The sequence below is a fragment of the Oryctolagus cuniculus genome, chromosome 6, assembly GCF_964237555.1.
Source record: "Oryctolagus cuniculus chromosome 6, mOryCun1.1, whole genome shotgun sequence".
In the NCBI taxonomy this organism is placed as follows: Eukaryota; Metazoa; Chordata; class Mammalia; order Lagomorpha; family Leporidae; genus Oryctolagus; species Oryctolagus cuniculus.
Window position 1 is genome coordinate 129,953,314 of NC_091437.1, and position 27,988 is coordinate 129,981,301.

Here is a 27,988-nt window from a genome sequence, read left to right on the forward strand (position 1 = left end):
TTTACCCTTAGATCTTACTGAGATTTTGTCTCTCTTTTATGCTGTTTGGCATTACAGCATTCAGTAATTGAATGCTACTTAATAATGAGAGTGGGTAATGAAACCGTCTAAGCTAATGTGTCCATGGAAATTTCTGAAACACAATCCCAAATATCACCACAGCACATGGTGTTAGCCCAAAGCTAGGAAAAAGAGAAATTAAGCTGTGATCATTGTGGTGTTTAAAAAATTGTCCCCACTTTTAAAATTATTAGTCTTTGTTCTTCATTTTTTTTCCTTTTGTAATGATGTTGTTAAGATGCAAACTCCTATTCCAGCCTCAGCCCACATGTTCATCTATTGCGTTGATGAAAGCTGCCCTAAATTTTAACCATTCATAAATTGTGAGAATGTTTGTGGTGTTTTTTTAACAAGCAGATGGCTCATATTTGATCTATTTTGACAAAGAGGCAATGGTAGACATTCAGAGATTCCCATTTGTCCACGTGAGAATATAGGTCAGTGGTTCATATGCGGCCTCTGGGAGTGAAGGACTCCACTGGTACCCAGCACTGCTGAGTCCTCACTGGGTGCTCCTGGCGTGGAATAGGTATCATCTGCCATCGTCCTAAGGATGGTTCATCGAAAAGTCATGATAAAAGTGTAGTGAGGGTTAAATGAGGCAACTCAAACTGCTCCCCACTGTGCCTGACACAGAAAAAGAAGAGTCCAACACATCCATCAAGATTTTAAAGAATTGGTTAACCTCTGTTGAATTAAACATTGGAGTGAAGCTAGACCTTACTTACAGGTGAGGGCAATGGCAGATTTTTTTAAACCTGTTCAGTAGGGGTTAATTATGTGATTATCTAAGTAAAAATCCTCCAAATTTAGAAACGTTTGCTTTTATCGAAACAAAAGCACAGAACTTTGGTCTAGATGTTTTAACTTTTCCCTCATCTGTTCGGTGAAGAGACTCTTCAATTGAGATGCGTGTCTTCTTATCACAAATGTCTTCTCATTGTGACTTTTAGCAAATGTGACTTATTGAAAATGGGAGAATCTGCCTAACGTATCATTTAATGAAGTAGCTTTAAATTAAAAGCAAGAATATCTCTGACACTGTCAAAATCTAACTTAATTGGTTCCAAACACGACCCATTGGTTTTCTATCTCAGTCTATAAAAACACACATACACACTTTGATTTTGATTATTAAGTCCTGGTTTAAACTTTAACTAAAAATAATTGATTTGTAAAATTTCAAAAGCAATTCTTTAATCTTTTACTAAACTATTAATAAGTTAATAACCTTATTCCATTGAATTTCTTCTTTTATTATGTAAGTCCAGCTCCTCGAGTAGGTTTTTGTTCAAAAATATGCTCTTATTTTTGAAATGTCGATTTTGCTGTACAATAAAAATGAACTTGTAGCAAGCATCTTTTCTTAGTTGTAATTTTCCACTAAAATTTATCTTTTTGTGAAAGTTGGTTTAAGGATGGGGTGGGGTGCCCATAAAAATGTTTCTTACCTCATCCTCCTTACATGGACTCTGAATTTTAGCAAATTCGATTTTTAAGTTAGTAGTCTCCAATTTTCTTTACTCTTTCCTGATAAAAGATACAGTTTGGATCATCATATCTATCTCTGTTTATACATTTTTAAAAAATAATGTTTTTAAGATTATCTCATAGAAAAGAATATACTCATAAATCATACCTACTCTATAATAAATAGAATTTACTATTCCATTTTTGTATAGGAAACAGTTGGATGCAAACTTTCACTGTCCACACTATTTATCAAAATTTCTTCACTTGCCAAAATATTGATAGCACCTGCTTTAAGTTTGGGACAATTGTCTTTTTAACAGGTAGATTTTATCAAAGTTCTATCTGTTCACTACTCCTCAGATATTAGATGACTGGTACAATTAAGTGCTCGAATATGGGAAGTAAAGTCAATAGGTTGTCTTTCAGTTGAGATCAGTAAGGTAACCAATTCAAAATCAGAAGCAGAAACATACCAAACCTGAACTGCTGCTTGATTGTATCAAAGATGGTGCCCCTGTGAGTCTGTGCAAATGAATCGGAACATCTAGTTTCATAATTCGTGGACATTGGTCCTTTTGTCAACTTTTGAAAATAAGCAAGTTTGTGTGGTAGACATAGGTGGCTTTAGCCTCATAGCTCTATTATGGAGATGATCAACAAAGATTCCTAGGCATATAAGTATACTTTGATTCTAGATCTTTTTCTGAATTTTGCTTATAAAGCTAAAGGCTTTGGATGTTGGATCTTCTAAGAATTCATTGCAGGTTTAGATGGTGACTTGTGAGCAGAGGCAGTTGGAAGGATGGAATACCTCTTTTCTTGTGTGTTTGTATGTATATGGCCTGACTGCACTAGAATGTAAGGAATGCAACAGGCTGGTGCCGTGGCTCACTAGGCTAATCCTCCGCCTTGTGGCGCTGGCACACCGGGTTCTAGTCCTGGTCGGGGCACTGGATTCTGTCCCGGTTGCTCCTCTTCCAGGCTAGCTCTCTGCTGTGGCCAGGGAGTACAGTGGAGGATGGCCCAAGTACTTGGGCCCTGCACCCCATGGGAGACCAGGATAAGTACCTGGCTCCTGCCATTGGATCAGCGCGGTGTGCCGGCTGCATCACGCCGGCCGCGGCGGCCTTTGGAGGGTGAACCAACGGCAAAGGAAGACCTTTCTCTTTTCTCTCTGTCTCTCTCTCTCTCTTACTGTCCACTCTGCCTGTCAAAAAAAAAAAAAAAGGAATGCAACAGCGAGGCTCTGTTTTATTCACTCTTATATCCTTAGTACTCTGAAATTGGCTTGGCACATAGTAGGGCCTCAATAAATATTTACAGAATGATGACATGAATTGGATAAGAGAAAATAATATGTTCAGAGAGGAGGTAGGTGTAGAAATAAACAACGCCAACTTTCAACTACAGCAGAGAAGGAAACCTCAATTTTTCCAACCCTCAAAGCTTGAAGGTGGGTGTCAATGATGGCACCAATTAAGAATTGTGCAGAGAATGTCACTTAATCATCAGATTCCCTTGTGAGACACCCCACAGGCTCAAGTGTTGGGCTCCTTCCTAGATGCTCTTCTTTTTATTCCCTTCGGGGCTTCTTCCCTCTTCTAGTTGCTCTCTGCTTGTGTCAACTTGAAGCCTGAGATTGCCTGGGAAATGAGCAGAACGGTGATGTGGTTGAGAGGATGGGTGGGGGCTCCAAACATGTCTTGGTGTCAGTCCAGGGACCTTTATGTAGTTGTCCAGAACAAGCTAGTTAGTCTAGCCCAGCTTCATTTTCCTCATTCATGTATTTGGATTTATAATAATTACATGAGGTTGCTGAAGGATCCATGAGAAGATGCCTATGAAAATGTTTGGGTAGCTCATTGCCCATTTAATATTAGGCATGTTACTCAGCATAGGATGGCTTGTGAGGAGCTCTTGATAGTTTGGTAGTGTCTATTTCCTTGCGTGTCTTTTCATTGTTCCTAATGTTGAGAAGCAGAATTCAGGTATTCTCTATTTAGCGGTACCTTTAGGCTTGTGTCCACAAGCTGAGATGAGTCAGGCAGATGTCACGATCAACACTGACAGGGCTGCCTGCAAATCTGAAGTCTGGGCATTCACGTTCTTTTGGACTGTTGATTATCAAAGTCATCTTAGTTTTGCTATTGCAAAAGATATTTTTAAACAGATTTTGTTCCACACTTCAAGTTGACTTTCAAGGGCTCACATGATGTTCGCCATCATGTAAAAGGCCTGGGTTTGTAAGGCCAGCGCTTAGTAGGCTGCTCTGTGTTGGGGACTGTGGGGGTCCATTGGTGGTGTGCTGGTTCAGGTGGCCAGCTCCATTATGGGTGTGGCTACTCAGGTAATCTTTTAAGAGAAAAAAGAAGCAATTTGACAGATTTTTCCCAATTAGCTGTTAATCATCCATTTGAAGAAAAATAGAACTCTTTGTTAAAATAACTAGTCCTGGCTGCTCCACTTCCGATCCAGCTCTCTGTTATGGCCTGGGATGGCAGTGGAGGATGGCCTAAGTCCTTGGGCCCCTGCACCTGCGTGGGAGACCCAGAGGAAGCCCCTGGCTCTTGGCTTTGGATCAGCACAGTTCAGGCCATTGCGCCCAATTGGGGAGTGAACCAGCAGATGGAAGACATCTCTCTCTCTCTCTCTCTCTCTCTCTCTGCCTCTCCTCTTTCTGTGTAACTCTGACTCTCAAGTAAAAAATAAATAAATCTCGGCCGGCGCCGTGGCTCAATAGGCTAATCCTCCACCTTGCGGCGCCGGCACACCGGGTTCTAGTCCCGGTCGGGGCGCCGGATTCTGTCCCGGTTGCCCCTCTTCCAGGCCAGCTCTCTGCTATGGCCAGGGAATGCAGTGGAGGATGGCCCAGGTGTTTGGGCCCTGCACCCCATGGGAGACCAGGAAAAGCACCTGGATCCTGGCTCCTGCCATCGGATCAGCGCGGTGCGCCGGCTGCAGCGGCGGCCATTGGAGGGTGAACCAACGGCAAAGGAAGACCTTTCTCTCTGTCTCTCTCTCTCACTGTCCACTCTGCCTGTCAAAAAAAAAAAAAAAAAAAAAAAAAAATCTTTAAAAAAAAACTAAGCAGAAACGTGTTAGCACTACACATTTTCTTGTATAGGACATGCAACTAAACAAGATAATGAAGAAAAGCACCTAATTACAATTTGATGCCTTCATCATTAACCTTCAACTGTAGTGAATGTTAATTCTTTCCTTAGCTTACCTTTGTAACTTTAAGGTAGAAACATCTCAGCCATTTCTTTCACCCATCTTCTTTGACACAACCCACCTGTCCCTAGATACTGACTCTTTGACTATTGAAGTTAACATATTCATATGTTTCTGGTCACCTAATGCTCTCTCCTGTCTCTTTGTCTTCCTACTTTTTCATATTCTATGCCCTCAGGTCTTCTCTTTTAGGAAGAGCTCCTCACCTAGCAAGACATTAATTTCTTCAGTTGCTAGGTTGTGTGGTGGGATTTTATCTTTTTTGGTAATATAGCAGTTATATTAAGATTCATATCCCATAAAATCCATCCACTGTAAGCATACAGTTCAAAGGTTCTGAGCATATTCATAGTGTAAACATCATCATGGTCAGTTCTCCAATGCTTTCAGCATCTCCAAAAGAAACCTGTACCTGTCAACATTCTGTCTGTCCAACATCATCCCTCACCCTAGCCTTAGGCAACCACTCACCTACTCTTTGTCCTTATAAATTTGCCCATTCTAGACATTTTATATAAATATTATTTGCTCTTAAAATACACCACAAATAGTTAAAAGCAAGAAAAAATCATTAAATAACAGAAAAAAAATGCAATTTGGGGTAAGCATTTGGCACAGTGGTTAAGATGTTGCTTGGGACACTTACATCTCCCAGGAGAGCACTTTTGTTCCAGTTTTGGCTCTGCTCTTGATTTCACCTTCCTGCTAGGGCAAGCACATCCTGAGAGGCCGCAGGTAATCACTCAAAAAGGTGGATCTCTACCACTCAGGAGACAGATGGCATTCCTGGCTTTTGTCTTCTGCTTGGTCCAGTCCCAGCTATTACAGGCATTTGGGGAGTGAACCAGAAGATGGGAGATCTCCATCAGTCTGCCTTTCAAATAAAATAATTAATCTAAAAATGAATTCCTACCATTTTGTCTCAACACAGGAGTGGAATCTCCTGGAGGAAGAACTATATTATTTTAATTTTTGTATAATGTAAATATCCACAGAATATCAGAGATTAAACTTAACAAAGAACACTTCACCTGGTGTTACGGTCAATCATGATCAGCAAACTCCACATGCCAGGAGGCAAAGTTGCTTGGCATGGCTCTGTTCAATTTGGATAAAATTCTGTAAGAAAAAAACACCACCTCTTAGTATTATGTGCAAGCTGCTTGCCTTCTCTTGTCAGAACTGAATGCCGACATAAATCTTTTTTTAATAAAATGAACTATTAAAATTATTTCTTTCCTGAATGATGGCTGAAACAGATGTATTTTAATCTACAGGGCATAGAAAATGAAATTTACATGTCACTGAGGTCTTTCTGGGTAATAAATGTTTTAAATAGAAGGAAAGCAGTAGGCTAAATAATTACAAAACTATGCTGCTTTGCATAGGATTAAAAAAAGCAAAATTGGAGGTCTTTCCACCTAAGAATTGATTTATAAGGTGATGGTATATTATACTATCAAATATCAGTCTTTTAGAATATGATGAGAATACAGCCTTGCTGTTCTTCTTTAAAAGACAAAACTACAGTGTGTAGTCCTGAACATTACCTCTGCATTTCTAACTTGGTATGTAAGCTGCTGCTGGCCTCTTTTCTCTAATATGTAGAGTCTTCAAAATATGCATCATATTTTAACCCTTTTATCCATTAGCTGTCTGAAGTACCCTCATGTTGTAACACTTTCTCTATTTTTGTGAGCTAGTGGGCTAAAATAGATGAGCTCCATTCACAGCCTGGCCCCTAAAATTTATAAAGAATTTTTGTTTTCATTATAAGATGTCATGATGGCTTCCTAAATTTTGTTTATTACTGTCAGAAAACATCCACCACAAAAATGAGGAAATGAGACCTGCTTGATATGTATATGTGTGTGTGTGTGTATGTATAAAATTTTTCTTTGCCTTTATAAAAACAATTTCTCCTGCATGCTCTGAATTATTGTTAACCTAGATAAGGCAAAAATGGCAGAGTTTTCCTGAACAGCTTGCATGGGAAACTGTCAAATAGCTTTCATGGACACTCTGTAGACATCGGTGCCGTGACTATCTCCCCTGACCTAGTCATCCTCCCATTTGCAATGAGATGAGTCCCTGGTGGATTCAACCCTAGAAAAATGGCCGCTCAGATGACCTGAACTGCACCCCAAACACCACAATGCCTTGAGAGTTACTCTTTTCATTGTAGTCAATGGGCTGAAAATATAAGAATTCTATTCCAAGTTCACCTCTCCACAGTTAAAAATCGGGCTAAAAATCATTGCTGAAAATGTGTTGATAGGAAGGGCTCAGGTGTTGTTCTAGCCTGACTAAAACTGGGTGTGAGTCCTTCCTCCCCCTTTTAAAGTGCAAAAAGGCAAACTCTGATATGATGCAAAGATTTTTTTTAACAACAAACTGAGTTTTAGAATTATAATTTAGAGTGTATTGGATGTATCACCAAAAGACAGGGTGGTTGTGCAATTGTAAGGCAGTATTGTATTGTTGCTAGTCAGAGAAAATCTAAATCTTTTCAAGCTTTGGTTGAGTGGGTTAATTCCAGGACCTGAATTGCAAGTGCAATTTGAATTACATTGCAAATGCTGAACTTACTTCAGTTTAGCAAAATGCTTTCTTTTCCCCTTCTCAGACTGAGGAATTCTAGCTATTTTGGTGTTTTATAAATGTTGAAATATTTCAGTTAGCTGTAAAAATAGCAATTCCAACTAGAACTGGAGGAAAAGATTTTTTTTCCCTTTGTTTCTTTGTTTATTAATTCTCCTGTTTTTTTTTTTTTTTTGCCTCTATTTGTTGAGAGCTCCACTTTTAACATAGATTTAAGCCTTTAAAATTATAAAACCTCTGAACCATTCCAGACAATATGGCATTAAACCTTCAAGCCTAAGATTATATTTGGTAAAAGTACTGCCACAAACATCCACGCAGTCGAAGCTTCAAGTTAAGGGAGGAGACAGACACGTAAGAAATTAATATACAGTACGAATTGGGGTTTGTGATTTTTGAGATTTCCCAGGCATAAACAAACATTGATAAATAGTCTCTTAGATGCCCTGTGAGGTAAATTCATGGGATGATACAAAGAACAAAGAGGTCAAGGGCATGGTTGAGAGCTTGAATTCCCATCCCCCAAAGGAGTTCTAACCACACATCCTCTGTACTGAGGACAGGCAAGTCTTTCGAAGAGAAAATACAGCCATGGGGTGGGACCAGAGGACTCTATGCAATCTCAATAAAACCTCGGGCATTTGAACAGTCGGGAAAGGTGGCCAACTGCCTGGTAATTATTTAAGAACGTCCCAATTTATCTGCAGCATAAAGTTGCAGATCAGGTTACTCAGGCATGAAGCTATAGTTTTCAGACTGTGGAGGTATTTATCTTGCAGTATTCACAAAAGAAGTCTGATTGAATAATTGTCAGAAGACAAGAAAATACAGGGTAATATTGGGAGTTCAAAAGGTGACACATTTTTAAAGAGAACCTGCTAAATGGTTATGAAAACTTGCAGTGATCGAGGACTGCAAATGAGTGACCGATCTAGAACAATGCATGCTGGGGTTTCAGTATGCCCCTGGCTTTGAGTATCTTTACCGGCTCTTCCCTTCCAGTTTTATTTATTTATTGTCCCTTTAAAACTTAAAAAATGTAAAACATTCTATTCGTCTTTTCTATTATAAGAAATACTTTTCTATTACAAGAAAGATGTCTATGTTCAGAATGTTTGGAAAGACATGTATTAAAATCTTCTGGTTCTTTTCTTTAAAAATTACATATGTAATTTTTAAAATCAAAGCAATAGATCTTTTATTGCATTATTAAAATACCATAAATTAGACTTATAATCTGAGTTTTTGTTTCTGTAGCTGGACAAATTTCAGATCTTATTCATTGCTCTGCTGAACTGTTCCTTTTTCAGAGACATACATACCTTCCCCAATTTTTCTGATATCCTTGTTTTTAACTGTTATTACCTGCTAGATCAAAACAACTGAATTTGAAACAAGTTCAATATCACTTCCTTTAATTGTTCTGGGCTTGAGATACTGAACATGCAACACCTGGCCTCACCCAAACCCTTCGGATGTGCTTTTTACCCAAATAAATGTGGATTTTAACAGAAGACTCATTCTCTCGAGTAACCATGTTGATGGGGAAGTGAGCACACACAGACCTCATCTTGAAGCAGAAGCCGGTGTGTCCCCCTTGAACACATTCTGGACACGACTGCAGACAGTGCAAACAGGTGTCAGTTCCTTCTTTTTCCCTCACTGTTTGTCAGCCCAAGCCTCTTCCTTTTCTTTCCAACATTGATGTGATTGAAGTCCCTCTGCAGGGTTCCTCTGGGCCCCTTCACCATAACTGTGCACCCCCTCAGGTGGATTGATTGCTGAGAATGGTCTTCATTCCCACAGTAGATGTGGCAAAGAGCCGGAGACAGAGAGAGATATCTCCCATCTGTTGGGTCACTCCACAAAGGCAACAGCTGGGACTGAGTCAGGCTGAAGCCATAAACCAGTAACTCAACCTAGGTCTCCCACCTGGGTGGCAGGGACCCAATTACTTGGGGCCTCACCCACCGCCTCCTAGGGTGTGCATTAGTAGGAAGCTGGCACAGAAAACAGAGCCAGGACTCAAACCCAGGCGTTCCAAGCTGCAACTCCTGTGCCCAATATCTACCCCCTTCTCCAATTTTAGAATCTCTCCTTGATGGACTGGGGGTAAAGTGGTGTCTCATTTATTAAGTACCAAAGACTATACTGGGAGAAGCTGCATAGAACCCAGGACCCTGTCTGTCCTGAGATTATCACTCCAAACAACACTACAGCAGGCTTCTCTGGTTTACACATTTACTGTTCTTCTTTCATTCCTCATCACACATTAATAAGACAGATATAAACAGTTCAACATTCTATAATCAATGAAACATTTTGTTGTCCAACTGCATATTTATAGAAGAAATGTTAGCTAAATTTTAAAACAAATGTATTTTTTTTATCTTTCAGAAAAACTTAAACAAAACACTATGTTTTCTTCTAAAAGTAGAAGAGAGAATGGCCTAGAGGAAAATTATACTAAAAATGGCTTTGGTTCCAGATCAAGGAAGAAAACTCACAGAGTTCCATTTACTATATCTTTGAAGTATTTCTCCTCTAAATCTCTACTTTGAAAAATCCTCCCTTTATGAATGGAATTTTTGTTCTTTGTGTTACTTACACAGTATACATAAATAATGGCAACTATGGCCGGCGCCGTAGCTCAATAGGTTAATCCTCCGCCTAGTGGCGCTGGCACACCAGGTTCTAGTCCCGGTTGCCCCTCTTCCAGGCCAGCTCTCTGCTGTGGCCAGGGAGTGCAGTGGAGGATGGCCCAAGTCCTTGGGCCCTGCACCCCATGGGAGACCAAGAGAAGCACCTGGCTCCTGCTTTCGGATCAGCGCGGTGCGCCGGCCACAGCGCGCCGGCCGCAGCGGCCATTGGAGGGTGAACCAACGGCAAAGGAAGACCTTTCTCTCTGTCTCTCTCTCTCACTGTCCACTCTGCCTGTAAAAAAATAAAAATAATGGCAACTATAACGTCACAGATAGTTATTATACATTTGTACACATTGTAGCCATTCAGTTTATCCTTGCAGAGTGGAAATTTTTCAACTGAAAAAAATTTCAAAACATCTACAAACATATTTTGGTTTCACTCATTAACCAAAACAGAGTGTAAATTTAGAATCCTATAATGTCAGAAAATACAATGACATCTGTTTCTCTTCTATTTTCTTTCTATTTTAAGAAAAGTAGCATTATGGGGATAAGAATAATGCAATGTTCAAGCAGTAACTTTTAAAACAAAGTCAGGGGCTGTAAAATTTAACGTTCTCATAACAGCAGTAACTTACCCGTGTTGCACATATAGTACATTAAGGGATCACATTTTGCTGTCTTCTGTGTAATTGGAAATATTCTGTATGTACAATTTGAGTGAGTTAATGTTTCTAGGAGAACCTTAACTTTTGCATTTCTTGACTTTTTTATGTTTGAATTTGTAGCTTTAGCATTTGCATTAACATAGTTATTTGCATTTCATTATAGCTGAAGTTAGCCTATTCAAGGACTGAAGTCATAAGTGAGTGTTTACCTAAAGGTCTGTTTAAGCAAAAAATTTCAGTCCTTTTTTTAGTTTACCTATTTATGGCTAGAATATATACATAGAATTTTAATTTTCTATGTTAACTAAAGTCTCACAATTTTTGGGCAAGGTAAATGCCTCAACAAAGCAATAATTAAATAGGAAAGTGAAGCATTTTTTTTCAAAAGTTTATCAGCAATATAGGAATACAAAAAACTGACAATAAAAACCAGTGGATTGTTTCAATTAAAAAGCAACTCCCAGGAAACCTACTCCAGAAGAGGAAACACTCCCAGTGGTGTTCTGGGTTCTTGACTTTGGCCTGGCCTAACACTGGCTATTGTGAGCATTTGAGGAGTGACAGCAGATGGAAGAATGTCTCTCTCTCTCTCTCTCTCTCTCTCCTCTCCTCTCCTCTCCTCTCCTCTCCTCTCCTCTCCTCTCCTCTCCTCTCTCCCCTCCTCTGCCTTTCAAGTGGATAAAAATAAATAAATAACCATTTATAAAAGAGATTATGTGATTGTCTAAAAGAAAAAAAAAGAAGGGAGGAACTTTTATATTGAAAAAAATCTTATCTAGTTGCGCCTTTACTTTTGGAAATTTATATGAAAACAAGGACAGAAACAAATGCAAACTGGCAGGGAAAGGAAAGAAAAATTTTATCATTTTGTTTCTAAACAAGAATTTGGTATTGACATCCCCTTCTCAGATTTCAGATTTCATAAGGTCAAAACTGCATTGTTTTTGTGTCTTAATGTACTAAAGGTACATTAACTATCTTTTTTTTTTACAGATTTATTTTTATTTATTTGAAAGATAGAGTTACAGAGAGAGGTAGAGCCAGAGTGAGAGAAATGTTTTCAATCCTCTGGTTCACTCCCCAAATGACCACAATGGCCAGAGCTGAGCTGATCCGAAACCAGGAGCCAGAAACTGCTTCTGGGTCTTCTTGTGAGTGCAGGGGCCCAAGGACTTGGGCCATCTTCTACTGCTTTCCCAGGCCATAACAGAGAGCTGGATTGGAAGAGGAGCAGCCGGGACTCCAACTGGTGCCCATGTGGGATGCTGGCACTGCAGGTTGGGGCTTTAATCCACGGCACCGCAGTGCCAGCCCCTTTAGTATCTTTCTAAATCACATAATTAGTAGGAAAAAATAGTCAATTACACTGTGCCCTGCACTTCTGATTCCATTAACTAAAAGTTATAGTTTTAGGAGCACAGCTACTTTTCAAAGTAGTGTGAAATTTTCTTCTGTCTTTGTTTCTGCTGCTTTACATATAAAACATCTTTGGGTTTTCATGAAAATTGTTGGCTAAAAATGTTCTAAAAGTGTCAAAATCTCTATAGTAAAGATTTTTTTCCTTAACAAAAAATTGGTTTGTAAAAAAACCTAACAAGGTACAAAAAGATTGAGTTTAATAAACTCATGTTAGAGATAAAATTGGAATCATGCAGATTTAAGTTCTGTGGGGAAAGTAGAGAATAAATAAAGTGTGGAAAGAATTCAAGAGGATAAAAAGTTGTTGCTTCCATGGGAGCTATTATCTAGCTAGTAACACAGTAAAAAAAGACAAAAGGGAGCTGTTTTAAATTGTAGTTGGGGAAGAGTTCAGATTTGATGAGCAGGGAAGCCCTCTCCAAGGAGGTGACCTTGGTGGTACCAGCTGAAAGGTGGAAGGAGTAACTATGTGTCACACTGGAGAAGAATGTCCTGGGGAACACTGCATTCCAAGACAGCAATTGGTTGCCTGAAGACCTCCAGGGTGGGCCAGAATGCTAGGAGCCTGATTGTGTGGAACTCTGCCACCAGTGCAGAAGAGTTTGGATTTTGCCTTAAGGGCATTGGGAACTCTTGGAATGAGGGAACTGGTTAAGATCTGTTCACTCATTCCTTCATTTTTCATTTGTTTTTAATAGACAATTTTCCAGAGTAATTTTGAGTTCACAGCAAATAGAGTAAAAAGTACAACCAATTCTCATATATCCTTGACGTCACACAGGTATTGCCTCCCCTACTATCAAAATCCTCTCCAGAGTGGTATACTTGTTGCAATCAATGAACCTACATTCACACATCAATATTGCCTTAAACTAAAGTCCTTAGTTCACATTCTAGGTCACTCCTGCTGCTGTACACATATAGGTTTGGATAAATATACAATGATGTGTATCTACCATTGTAATATTATTCAGAGTAATTCCCCTGCCCTAAACATCTTCGGTGCTCCTTCTTTCATTCTTTTCTCCCTATCCGTTTACTGATTTAAAACAAAAAGATTTATTTATTTATTTTGAAAGATAGCATGACAGAGAAGGAAGACAGAGATGGAAAGTGAGAGTTTCAGAGTCAAGGGAGAGAGAGAGACACTGCTTCACTCTCCAAATAGCCACAACAGCCAGGTCTGGGTTAGGCTGAAGCCAAGAATTAGGAACTGGTCTCCCACATGGGTGGCAGGGGTCAAATACTGGGCCATCTTCTGCTGCTTTCCCTGGTGCGTTATCAGGAGGCTGAATAGGAAGCAGAGTAGCGGGGACTTTGGTATGGGATCTTGGATTTTGCCTTCCAACACTGGCCCCGACACTGTTGTTTTTACTATTTTCCTTCTTGGGCGGTTTCTTTCACATGCTTCTTTTACGTGGGCATTTACACTTCTTCTATGTCTTTTCATGGCTTGATAGCTCATTTGTTTTTAGTACTGAATAATCTTCCTTTGTCTCCATGTATCAAAGTTTACTTATTTGCTTTTCCCTTCAACCAAATACCCAGTGCCTTTGTCACTGAAGGTACAATGATCAGCAAAGCAAATTTAACCTGCTGAGCTCACAGTCTAGTGGGGAAGATAGACATTACATAAGTAAGAAAAGGACAACTGTAAAGTTGCAGGCAGCTATTTTGCTCTAAAGAATGGGGCACATTTTGATGAGTATGTGTGATTAAGGAGACTAGGGGTCCAGGAAGGGATTTTCTGAGTTCAAGTGTAGTTTAAAGAATAAAATGGAGAGGCAGTGAGAGGCGAAAGAGCCTCCTGCCAGAGGAAGGCTGACCCATTGAGGGGCAGAAGGGTCCATGTGGCTGGAGTAAAATGGGCATGAGGGAGGCCAAAGGCAGGCAGAGTCTGCCTGGACAGGGTCTTGTGGCCAGGGGAGAACCAGGCTTTCATTCCAGCAGCAGTGGGTGGGGGACCTGATGTTTTCAGGCAAAAGAGCAGCGTGGTCTTTTGGACTTGCTAGAAAGAACAGAGGTCAGGAAATATGGAAAGAGGTCAGCAAGGAGACGATGCGAGTACTCCAAATATCAGTCACCAGGAGCTTGCACAAGGGGAGCAGGAGTGGAGACGGAAGAACACAATTGGATAGATGGTTTGGAAGTAAAATTAACTGGCCTTGAGGAGAGGGAAGGAAAAGCAAGCCTCCTGGACTCCCAGCTGGAACTAGATGTCATGAGATCTGGGACAGCAGATGAGGACCGAGGTGGGGCGTAAAATAATTTAGTCATCTTGTCCCATTTTGGGGAAAAAAAGCCATATCACTGGCCTGCTACCAGGCTTCCATAAATCCTACAGACTAAGAAGATAAGCTCTTGTTCCAATTTTAGGCAGGGAAGCTATCTATTGGGGGTGAAGCTTAACAGAAGACCTAAAACGCAAATTTAAGTGAGGCATTGTTTCCTGTTCTTGAGCCCTCAGTAGCTGAGCAAAATACAGACTCATGTAAATTTTAGTAGAGGTTCAGGGTTTTTTTGTTTTTTTCTTTTGTGAATCAGCAACATTTATAAGAATAGAATCACATTTTCATATAACATTTTAAAAAAGTTACAGCCTTTTTTCATATTTGTGAAAAGGAAAATATGTACCTAGAACTGTGTCAAGTGATACATTATTTTCATTAATTCTTTCTTTCTTTTTTTTTTAGCTTTATTTATTTTATTTGAAATGCAGAATTACAGAGAGGCAGTGGCAGAGAGAGAGGTCTTCCATCCATTGGTTCGCTCCCCAGATGGCCACAATGGCCAGAGCTGTGCCGATCCGAAGCCAGGAGCCAGGAGCTTCTTCTGTGTCTCCCACACGGGTGCAGAGGCCCAAAGGGTTGGGCCATCTTCTACTGCTTTCCCAGGCCATAGCAGAGAGCTGGATTGGAAGTGGAGCAGCCGGGAATTGAACTGGCGCCCATATGAGATGCCGGCGCTGCAGGCGGTCTTTATCCGCTATGCCACAGCGCTGACCTCCAAGAATTATTTCTTATAATACAAATAATCCATATTAAGTAAATACTATTATCACATCCACTGCTATATTGGTAAAAATCAATTGGATACTTGGCTCTCCAGGAGGGAAGGGAAAACCTCTGCTTTAACTTTTGCTAAAAATTTTCTATCCTGAAAGATTTCAAGCTACCAGAGTAAATGGATCTGTTTTCTGTTGCTACAATAAAATACTAAGGCTGAGTAATGTCTGAAGAAAAGAGGCTCATTTGCCTCACTGTTCTGTAGCCCTCTGCTCAAGTTAATATCATCACAGTGGAAGTGCATCAAAGATTGAGAGATCGCATGATAAGTCAGGAATCCAGAACTTGGGGAGGGATTCACAACAACTCTTCCAGAGAATCACATCAACTTATAAGAACTGCAGTTCCCACATGACCTAATCACCTCCCTCTAGTCTCCACGTCTTAGACCTTACCCATCTCCCACACTAAGGATCACACTTCCAGCACATGAACTCTCTGAGTGGACACACTCAAACCACACCCATACCAGAACACCAGGTAATGTCAGGGAGCTTGAGGTCAGTAAGAGATGCACACAGCTGGCTCTGGAGCCTCCAGAAGCCACCATACTACTGAGTTTCCCTTTTCTTAAGGAGGAACAGTTTGTTTTAATCCCAAACTTAACAGTTTAAAAGAGAAAGAGTGGATGAAAAAAATAATGGTTTGTACATAAGCATACCAGTCAAGATTACAGAACTTTTAGTGAAATATCAAAATGCAATTTGACCAAGCTACCCACCTTCTTTGAATTATGAAGAATAGCCATCCATTTCCTGAAGTTGGGAAAATTAACCATTGATGGTAATGCTTTCTACAATAGTGACACTTAGATTCAAATTTCCAGAAGACTCCTATTCTTAAAGCAATTGAAGACTGAGAATTCTTGTAAGATGAGTAGTATGAAAAATATTATTTGCACAAATTTTTGACCAAAAGTTTTAAACCAAAGCAAAACTGTGCTACATGTGGAGAAACTATGCCACACGTGGAGAAACATTTTATTTCCTTGATAATTAATAAGAGAAGACTTGCTATTGTTTGTTGAAGATTTTATTTCTTCATCTTTCTCTTTATATCAAAGACTATTAAGGATGAAAATGCAAAATAATTCTGAGTTAGATGTAGAAATTACCAAAGGAAAGTGACTTTCATTATAGTGAATGTTTCATTATATTTCTTGGGATTAATTTGTCCTATCAGTGTTTCTATAGTACAGCAGGTAGACAGACTTGTGGTCATAGAAAGGAAATAAGAACTGAGTTATTATTCTCTGTGTTTAGAATGTCCTGAGCACAGATTGGGCCTGTGGAAATATGATATCCAAATTAACATTAGATTGAAGGGAAGTTTGAGATAAAATGAAGATCTTAAGTATAAGCTTGAATGCTGTAGATGTTCCCAGGGAGAGTCCTTGACCTTTTTAGAGCTGGCACTTTAAGCCTGGGGACAAATAGTTGCATTTTTGACAGTCATGTGAAGATTGCACTGGGGACCACAGATGTGAGACCCTTTTTCTGTCAGAACTTCGAATTAAACCCACATCAAAAGCATTGCGAGAAGTGGAAGATCAGTGGGACATGGTAAAAAACTCTTAATGAGCAGATAGACTGCTGTACAGCCTCTGTGATGTGTGTCAACTTAGTCTTGACACAGCCAATTCTCCACTCCCTGTGCAAGATAGAATGAGGGTAACCAGGATAATTGAAACCCTCAGATAATCCGCAGGTTTCACTTTAACCCTTGATTGTCACTGGCCGCCTCACTGGCCTATTAGTAGCCTCAGGAAAGAGTTGCATCTCCTCTCTGTGATGTTGGCTCATGGGACGTTACTGAGAGTGTTGAAAAACCATGAAATAAATGGACAGGGTCCTGGCAGGAAGCAGATGGTACACTTAGAAGGTAATTTTTAAAAGAGTTTAATGAGGGGGCGATTTTCAAAGGTATGGATAGGGTCAAAGGATGGGAGGAAACCCTGAGGTTAGCAATGACCAGAAGCTCTCCTAATTTCCCATCCCTAGGGGATAAAGGAGCAAGAGGAGAGAGCTGTGAGTAGAACCCAATAAGGCCTGGCCACAGTTCAGGGGGGCTTGCCAGGAGCTGTGAGCTTCCCCAGGGGAGGCAGCCACCAGCAACCACAGCTCCACAGGCAACACCTGATCTCTCTTTCCTCTTGACCTCTCCTCTCCTGCCAGAGACTCCCGCTGGCAACACCATCTGGAAGCCACGTAGAAAGGAAGGTCTGCCAATGTCAGGGTCCTGGGGCACAGAGCAGAGCAGAGGAGTGTGAAGGGAGGACTTGAGAGGCAAACAGAGAATATTCAGCTCAGAAAGGATGAGGAAGATGGTGGATCACTTAACCCATGGTTACAGCCCCTGAGTGTGCATGCACGTCCTGCCTTTTAAGAGACAGTTTAGAAATCCAAGCAAACATGAAGGAAAGAAAAACGACATTCTCTAGGAAATAGTCATTTGCACTGCATAGAAATATTGGGAATGGGGCCAGCACTATCGCGCACTGGGCTAATCCTCTGCCTGTGGTGCCAGCATTCCATATAGGCGCCGGGTTCTAATCCTACTTTCTCCTCTTCCAGTCCAGCTCTCTGCTGTGGCCCAGGAAGGCAGTACTTGGGCCCCTGCACCCGCATGGGAGACCAGGAGGAAGCACCTGGCTCCTGGCTTCAGATCAGCGCAGCGCCGGCCATAGTGGCTATTTGGGGGGTGAACCAATGAAAGGAAGACCTTTCTCTCTCTCTCTCTCTCTCTCTCTCTCTCTCTCTAACTCTACTTGTCAAATAAAAAAAAAAAAAAAGAAAAAAAAAAGAAATATTGGGAATATGGTCTTAATCCATGAAAGCAGGAGAGGGGTAACAGGGCAAAGTTAGCGCTCATTTGGTTGTTTAAATATTGGGGTAGAGGCCGGCGCCACGGCTCACTAGGCTAATCCTCCGCCTAGTGGCGCCGGCACACCGGGTTCTAGTCCTGGTCGGGGCGCCGGATTCTGTCCCGGTTCCCCTCTTCCAGGCCAGCTCTCTGCTGTGGCCAGGGAGTGCAGTGGAGGATGGCCCAAGTCCTTGGGCCCTGCACCTGCATGGGAGACCAGATGAAGTACCTGGCTCCTGGCTTCAGATCAGCACGATGCGCCAGCCGTAGTGCGCCGGCCGCGGTGGCCATTGGAGGGTGAACCAACGGCAAAAGGAAGACCTTTCTCTCTGTCTCTTTCTCTCTCACTGTCCACTCTGCCTGTCAAAAAAAATTGGGGTAGAAAGCCTTAGCTATAATTATAGTGTCTTTTAACAACAGGGAATCTTAATGGGTTCCTGATGTGAATGTGTGATTCTCCAGATTCTAAAGGCTAATTTGAAGAGCAAACATTTCCTGTTGTTCGTTCTGAAATTCAAACCCACACCTGTATTTCAATGGTGCCTAGAGGAGTCAAAGTTACCTGTATTGTCGTTTATGAGAAAAGTCTTTAAGTAAGCTTTTTTAGAGATTCAGCTACTGCCAGAATTGTAGATTGAGTTACTACTGAACTGTAGTACCTCAAACTATTTATGGCTGTATTATTTAAATATGAGGGAATTTGTAAAATCATGGAAAACAGCATAAAAGATACATTTATTTTAGTACAAAGAGATGTGGACATCCATGCATCTTTTTTTATGACACGTGTTTTCCTAATTATTTGCTAATAAACTCAGTAATATGGAAGTTGCAAAATGTTGCTCTAGGGGATTTCTGGGGCCCATATCAATGTAAAGGGAACATAAATGACCGTCTTCCCTCATTCCTGTCCACTTTCCATGACAGAGTTAGACCAATCCTATGAGTACTGGGAGCATTTGAACATTTTTGGCCCAGTATTTGGAGGATTATCTTAGTTCATTTTCTGTTGCCATCACTGAAAACCACAGAATGAGTAATTCATGGTTATGAAGGCTGGGAAGTTGAAGATGGGCAGTTGTATCAGGAGATCCTTCTTGCTGGTGGGGACTCTGCAGAGTTAGTGCAGGGCACCACAGAGTGAGACAGAGAATCCCAGCTCAGGTCTCCATTTTCTTTTAAAATATATTTATTAGAAAGGGAGGAGTGGGGAAGGAGAGAGAGATCTTGTATCCGCTAGTTCACTCCCCAAATGCCTGAAATATGTCAGCTTGGCCAGCCTGGAGCCAGGAGCCAGGAATTCAGTCTAGGTCTCCTAGGTGAGTGGCAGGGACCCAGGTGCTTGAGCCAACACTTGCTGTTTCCCAGGGTGTGCATTAGCATGAAGATGGAGTCTTAAGTCAGGAGTGGAACCCAAATACTCCAATACGGGATGTGAGTGTCCCAAGTGGCATCTTAACTGCTGTGCCAAATGCCAAGCCCCAGGATTATATTTCAACATGAGCTTTGGAGTGGACATTCGAACCATCACAAGGCTATAATACATTTCAGTGACACTGTCTCTGAATCCAAAGCCCTGGAGTAAGCTCGGCATGCCTGGAGCCTTCACTGATTCTCTCATTTCAGGCGAAAACTTGTATTATTCCTTTCTTCCTTACTGTAACTACAATACCCGATAGGAGCTTCTTTGGGAAGGATAAGGTTTCTTTCAGCTTACTGTTTGAAGATTATAGTTCAGGGTCAGGTGGCCCCAGTAGTTCAGTGTCTGTGGAGGATGGCCATGGCAGGTACAGAGGAACAATCACATGGTGAGCCAGGAAGAAGAAAGATAGAAATAGAGATCGAGATAGAGGTACAGGTAGAGAACATAGGCTGAACTTGAACTCAAATACTCAAACCTCTCACGAGAACTAACATCCCAGGGCATACCCTCAATGACCCAAAGACCTCCCACTTGCCCCATCTCTCAGATTTCATCATTAGATCAAGTATCCACCCTTACTCAAATATTTTGCACGAGTTTTAGGGAGACAAATCCTACTCAACCTATAACACAAGTCAAGTTCAGAACTGATAGGGTTTTATACCACTCTGAACCTCAACCTACTTGACCACCAAAGAGGCACTTTCTCTAGCCATTGTCAAACTTTCTCTCCTGAACATGGTCTGGTCCAGAACCTGCCATCTTTCTGGCTGCTCTTCTAGGCTTCCCCTGATGTGCTTTGCCTATTAAACTGGGCCTCATACAAGGAATTACTCCTTTTCCCCAGTCTCTTTGCTCCTGCCCCAAATCCTGCCATGTTGTCCCAGCCCACGTGCCTGGGCTTTTGTCTCTAAGCTGAGAAGTCAGCGCCTGATGAGGAGGAAGTGCGAGGAGAGATTGAGCAGAAACATGAGGTCACCTCTCCGTTGTAAGGGTTTCTGGCAGCTGACCTTCTGTTTATTCCTTTCTTTTTGGGCAAGGCATTCTATGCTGTCTCCTGTCTCCTCAAAGTGTTGTCTCAGTTTTCTAACCTCCTGCTCACCTGTTGAGGTTAGTGCCACATCAGGGGCAGTGATGGTGGCTGCTCATCCAACTTGATCCCAGTGTCTTCTTTATGGTTTCACGTAGTTCAGGTTTCCATTTAGGTGGAGGTTAACCCATCTCGTAGATGACAGATTGCCTCCGATGTGTGAATCCCCTATATTCCACTACTTGTTTATATTCAGTGAGGTAAGAAATGTAATTTTATCAAATAAGAGACACATTGGAGGGCTTGGACTTTATTATTTGCTCAAAAAATGTCATCCAAGTTTCAAAAACTTCAAACTCCTCTTTGGTTATTTCATTAGGAAAGAGTAATCTCATTTAACTGGCACTTTTACATCTACATTCAAGCTTTTAAAACACTGAAGTGAGTGTTCTACAGCTATGTAAAGAAACACATTATCAAAGCATTAGGAAATGATTAAACTGACATTTTCTTAAGAAAACGAAAGGAGCAGGAAAAAGCCATTCTAAAAGGACTGAGTGCTACATACTCCAGATATTATCTTCAGTGCTTACTCAGGGATCTTTAAAGAAGCTTATTACCAAGTACCCTAAGAAGACAAGTGGGGATGTGTACGGATCAGAGGGATGCAAGTTAATGCACCTGCCAGATTTTACTATCGTACAAAGTATGTCAATCAGCACTCAGACCTTGCATTTAAAAATGTGTTCTTTCAGGTTTCCTCTGTACTGCATCATTCAAAATGGAATCGTCCAAGTCAGTAACCATTCCATGTTGCCAATCGTCATAAACAGCTTATGTATGCACACACACACACGCCCATGCACACACACATCTGACTGTTGAGGTTATATACAGTTTTTTCTGGACACAAGATGATACATATATTTGAAAACAAGAAAAAGAGTCATGACTATGACCATTTTTAAAAAGATTCTTATCCAGCTAGCATTTATTAAGTATTTCCTGTGTGCCTCCATGTTTTCACACATTTTGTCTCAGGCAATCAGCATGTAAAACTCTAGGATGTAGATCCAAATTGTTGAGTAATCATAATTCATGAAAAAAGAAAAACATAGGAAAAACTGATGAGGAGAAAGTTCCTAGCAGTGAGGTCAGGGACAATAGAAAAGAACAAGATTAGGAGGTCAGAGATGGCAGATACTAATTTTAAATGGTCTTGCCTTTTTTCTAAGGTCCTTGCCAAGGATTTGGGAAAATAAAGCCAGATATTTGTTTTCTCCACATATGTGGGAGAAGGAGTGACCCAGAATGGTAGGTGATTATTCAACATTGATATGAATATCCCAAACTCTGACTAAAAGACTTCTCAACAGCCCTCCTCCAAATGTTGTTTTCTTGGCTTTTCAGCACCACACCCTATGGCTTTTCCTCTTCCTCCCTGCTGTTCCTTATCAAGTTAACTTGCAGTCTCTTTTCCCTCTTCCTTCCCTCGCCTGATTGTTGCTGAGGTCAAGATCCACAGAACCCTTCTCACTGCTCACACAGCTTTGGGGAGATCCTCTCTAGTCCATGATTTGTAAGACACTGAATCTTTTCATGAGCCTCCCACCCACCTAGGTGATGTTTGTATTATCTTCTTTGCTTAAACATTCCATAAGCACTTTAGACTCAACAAATTCAGAACAGAGTTCCTCCACACTTTTAGAAAAGCTGCTTGGGTATTTGCTCTCTGAGGAAAAAGATTTGCCATCTGACCAAGGGCCCTAGACAACCTGGGCATTTTTACCTCCTTTCCCACCTAACCCTGTCTATCCCTCAATCTAATGCCAGCCACCAAACCTAGCTATAGGCTAATCTATGCTACCTTTTACACCTATCGTCCACCTTCTCCTCTGCTGTTTTTTACTCACACCTTCAGTGCAGGGAATTTCCGCAAAGCAATCAGATTTTACTATGAAAAATTGATGAGATGCAGAGAGCACTGGATTGTGAATTTTGGGACCTAGATTCTTGCTCCATAGTGTTAACATCTTACCAGAAGGAGCAGAATTGTATGTTTTATAGAGCAGTGGTGCTTGTGTGTTGAGGAAAGAATCTGTGCCTTTCTCATCACTGCTTTTGTAGAGTCTAGCACTAGTGCATATTTCAACTATGTTTATTGAGCAATGGACAAAGATGCTAGATAATTCATTAATGTAAAAATTTTAATGAAGTCTAAACACTTTCCTGAATCTAGAAATAAAGACATTTTAGGTAAAGAAGGGGAAGAATAAATAAGTGGATAAAGTGGTGTATTAGAATTAAGATCTTCTAAGATCCTCTAAAGGGAGTAGTACAACACGATAAGGCAAGTCCAAATTCAGGTTCTGATCCTTTCCAGTCATGGTCCATGTTAGCAATAACTATGATCAAGCTGTAATTCTAGGTGAAGGGGGCAAAGCCCAGTTCTTTGTGTTTTTCCTTCTTTTGCTTGTGCTTTGTTAGTGTCTTTGTTCTGGTAACCCAGAGCCAGACACCGAGATAAGGATTCATGTGCAACTGATTTTTAAGGAAATGATTCTAGGAAAACTGACAGGGTAATGGAGAAACAGAGCAGGTTAGGGAATATGTTGTACAAGGATATGACTTCTGGGGAAGTGGAGGGCAACTTTTCTGTGTTTCCAGAAGATCAGAAGAAAGTGTCTAAGACTTGTTCTTTTTAAGATAAAATATGTGCATTTGCCATCTATAGGTTTGTAATCTATAAGTGTTGTTCTAATTGCAAAGCTTGGACCCAGAGGGAATGCTCTTTTGAGTGAGAGAAGAAGGGACGTTGCATTGAGGGTAATAACTAATATGCCCACGGTAATATAGGGAGGTTCTTTTGGCTTTTACCCCTGAGTAGAAAGACTTGGGACAGTGCATATTGTCTCAATAAAAAGACTGTAGGAAGACTCTAGTTCACTTTTCTGCTCCAAGGGAAGCAGTTATGAATGTGAACCTGAAAAAAAGAAATCAATGGACTAAGAATCTAGAGACTTGTAGACTTGGATCTGCTCTGGTTCCTCTCACTATCAGCTGTGTGATCTTGTCTTGGGTACACCTTAGGTTCCTTCTCTGGAAAATGGGGATAATAATGCCTGCTTGACTACCTCACAGGGCTGATGTTGGGAACCAAGGAGATCCTACACATTACTACTCTTAGGTGCTTATTAAAAAGTGTGAAAGAAGTGTCATGATTATTTTCCTGGGCATAGTTACGTAAGCTCTCTGCTTTGGTTTCCTTACCTGTACAAGGAGCATATTAAAAGTATCTATCTATCTATCTATCTATCTATATATCTATATATCTATCTTTCTATCTATCTACTATCTATCCACATCCATAAATCTATCATGTATCTGTAATTCTTTCAAATAATTAAACATAAATAAATAGACATTTAGATTAAAAAAAGTGGTAGTGTGTTAAGTCTCCACTTGGGATGCCTGCTTTCTATATCCCAGTGCCTGAGAATGAGTTTTGCCTCAGTTTTCAATTCAGCTTCCTGCTAATGTGCATTCTAGAGGTGATAGATGATGGCTCAAGTATGTGAATTCCTGCCATCCTGATGGGAGACCAAATGGAGTTCCTGGAACCTGGCTTTGACCCAGCTCAGCCCTAGAAGTTGTGGGCAACTGGGGGAATGAACCAGCAGATAGAAGATATTTCTCATCTCTCTCTCTCCCTCTGGTTTTCAAATAAAAATATATAGACATTAAAATTAGATAACCCACTAGGTTGTTTTAAGGGTGAATTCAGTTAATCTACATGAAACACTGAGCACAGTCCAGCAAATGGCAGGCAGCCTATGCATCTTTTTCATCTTCTCTGACATGACAGTTTTGAGGCACTTATTCTCAAGTGTAAGCACATTGCATTTGTTCATATTTTGTTGTACTTGAATTTACATGAACATATTTTATAGTACCTTACAATATAGTAAAGGAATTTAGATTATTTATTTATCAATCATGTCTCTTCTCAACCTCCATCATTTCCTAGTGCTCTCAGATTTTTCCCATACCGTAGATCCTATGATCTGTGAATCATTTCTTTTTGAATTTGAAAAATGAAAGAACAAATAAAATAACAGATTATAGAAACCTTCAAAATGCCCAAAAGTATGTATGGTATTTTAGTCATGGCTATGAGATGTTTGTTTAAGAGTAGTTTTATTCCCAATGTTGTTTCTCAGAAATCCTCTTAGCCAGGATTTGTTACATTAAACTCAGGTTAAGAGTCAGGAGACACAGGATTGTGATGTCAGGGCTTCCATCGACTTCCTGTGTGTCTTTGGCGAGTAATTTAATCGTGGAAGCCTCAGCATCATTGCCTGTAATAGGCACCTTACAGGGTTGTTGTGGGAACAAAATGCAATCAAGGACTTACCGTGTGGACCGCACAGTGGACCCGGAACATAGTAGAGTAGCACAGCAGATCCTCAGAAGTCTCTTTCTTTACTCACTTCTTTCACACTTTCCTAAAGTCCACCCTCCTGATCTATAGGATGCAGATTTTAATTCTCAACCTGCATCTCTATAGGATTGATATCAGCTACAGTTGGGATGAAGCCCCTGAAAGTACCCAAGACATTGTATAGATATAAAATGTTATTTACAACAATGGCAGTCAGTGATTTATGATCTTATTTGGGAACATTACTGAGTGTCTTTATATTACAGGCCCTGTGCTGGAGATATAATGCTGACTGTTACAGACTTGATCTCTACCTTCAAGACACTTTTAGAAGGAAAATGATGCATAAATAATCTTTCATAGTGCCTGTTTTAAGGAAACAGAGTTTTACATGCTTTGTAGGTAATCAAACCTGTAACTTTTGTTTAACTCTGCATTTGTCATGGTTATTTGGCATAGAAAAACCTTTCGTGTCATTGCTTTTTTTATTGGAAAACCCACAGTTTGGGAGACACCATTGAAGAAGCAGGAGTTCAGCTCCCATTCAATGTGTTGTGTTTGCATACATGCTATTATGTAGGGGCTGTCTGCTTTGCCTGTGGTCAGGCCAGCTCTAGATAGGGTGCTACCCTGAAGTGAACAAAACAGGAGTCACTCCTGGGCAGAGAACACAAACTTTGTCAGAAAATAAATTACTAGAAACATTTTTATTAAAGAAGAGGAGTAGTTTTGAGGGTGTGATAGCTTCTGTTAAAGCTTGTGCAGTTAATCATTCCTTGTTTGAGGTTTGGACTTTCTTCCCTTTGATGTAATTAGCCATTAGGCTTTCTGAAGTACATTTTTCATGTCAAGGAGACAATGGTTTCAAAGGAGAGATAGGGTGGGGCTGAAATAAAGGCCAAGTTAATGCACAGAGCAGCAAAAGACACAGGAAAATATCAACATTTCTTGCAAGAGCTGTTTGCTAAAAGTGCATTAGGACATGATGTTGCTTTCATTTTAAATACAGTGTGCTTCACACACTGCTTTGCTGCATTGTAGGGGTTTTCTTTAGCTTCTAGTATCAGACAGTTTCTTGTACATGGTGTATTCTCAATAAACATTTATAGAATGAATAAGCAGTTTGTATAAACTCCTCTTTTTTTGAAGGACTTAGTAAATTTTCTCCTATTTGGTGAAATCAGTATTATAGAAATCAGGCAACAGGTGGTTGGTTAATCAATTCTGTGTTGTTCAAATAGCCTGTTTCACAGGTCTTCAAATTATTTTAGCAGGTATTACTTTTTTCAAGTAACATCTTAGTTTGAAGCATAAACAAATAAACAAAATAAGAGAATTTTTCTGGTTGAACCACTAGAAAAGGTCTATACCATTCCAGACACATACACAATCCCGTCACATGTGTGTGCGTATGTAGGTGTGTGTGAACTAGAATGCTATAAAGCTATACTGATCTGATGCCTTCTCTCAAAGAGCTCATTTAGTACTTGAAGTATAGCATGAATGCAGCTGATCACCATCAAAGGTACAAAGTAATAGGTGCTATTTAGTAGATGGAGGTTAGTTCACATTCAAATGTGAATAGAAATAGTGCCACCCCAGAGACTGGTCTTGTTTTACCTTTTTGCTTTAGAAAAATATTTTAAAAATACAAAGTACTTAGGTTAATATTAATAAGACAGATTTCTGGCACCCCAAACTGATAATTTTAAAACCAGCTTTCATATTTGTGTGAACCCTGTATTAAATCAGAAAACTGAAACAAAGTTGAAGTTTCATTTGATCTCCAATTGTATTCCTCTGGACTGGTATCCAGTCTCAGTTACCTTCATGAATGTGATGTGTGTCTTTCTTAGTCTTAGCTTAATATTTCTCCACACATATATTTGTATCCATGTGCAATGCTGTCTCTATTTTTCCAAATGCACAGATATAGTACTTTTACATTTTTTTTGCATTTTCTTCATTCAACCTTGTGGTTTTGAGATCAGCACATATTTAAATAAACAGACACAGCACTCGTTTATTCCTTTCATTGTCATGTCAGGACCCCACTCTAAGGGTGCAGTTCTCTTTATTTATTTCTTCCTTTTATGATGAGTTATTTAAGTTCTTTCTAATTCTTCATAATGACAAAAATGCTACAGAGAATATCTTTGTGTATGTGCCCTTGGGTAAATACACAGGAGTTTCTCTTAGGAAGAATGTGTGCATATTTTGCGCCTGTAAGAGAATACCACTGACTGGGCAATGCTTCACGAGCAGATATATCTGGAAGCTGGGAAGTCTGAGATGAAGGGGCCACATCTAATGAGGTCCTGGATGCTGTGTCGTAGCAAGGTGGAAGGCATTGCATGGTCAGAAGAGAGGAAAAAAGCCAAATTCTCCCTTTTATAATGAACTCGTTCCTGCAATGATGAACTCACCCTCATGACAACAGCATTAATCCGCTGACTACCTGTAGGTCCTAATCAGTTCTCTTTAGAGCCTACCTCCCAACACTGTTGCACCAGGGTTTATTTCAGCCTAAGAACTTCAGGAGACACATTCAAACCATAGGAGAGTTCCTTTCAAGACTGACAGGATTACTAGATTTCGCAGATATGCCACACTGCTTTTTGAAGCAGCTCTACCCGCTGCTACTTCCAAAATCCATGCATGAGAGTTCATTTCTCTCTGCATCCAGGCCAGTACGTGGTATTGTTGAACTTTTAAATTTTTGCCAATCAGATGGTCATTTTTATTTGCTACTCATTAATAAGTAGTGAAATTGACCATGATCTCAAAGATTTAGTGAGTATATGAATTTCTTCTGTAAATCCTTTGCATCATTTTTTTAAAAAAAGATTTATTTATTTTTTGAAAGTCAGAGTTACACACAGAGAGAAGGAGAGGCAGAGAGAGCTAGAGAGAGAGAGAGAGAGAGAGAGAGAGAGGAGAGATCTTCCATCTGCTGGTTTAACTCCCCAATTGGCCGCAACTGCCAGAGCTGTGCCAATTTGAAGCCAGGAGCCAGGAGCTTCTTCCAGGTCTCCCACATGTGTGCAGGGGCCCAAAGACTTGGGTC

General features: G+C 40.4%; 1 pseudogene; it reads right to left on the bottom strand.

Moving 5' to 3' along the window:
• Positions 1 to 3,730: 3,730 nt before the first annotated feature.
• LOC100341253 (zinc finger protein 42 homolog) overlaps positions 3,731 to 27,988 on the bottom strand; it is a 100,406-nt pseudogene continuing 76,148 nt past the window's right edge.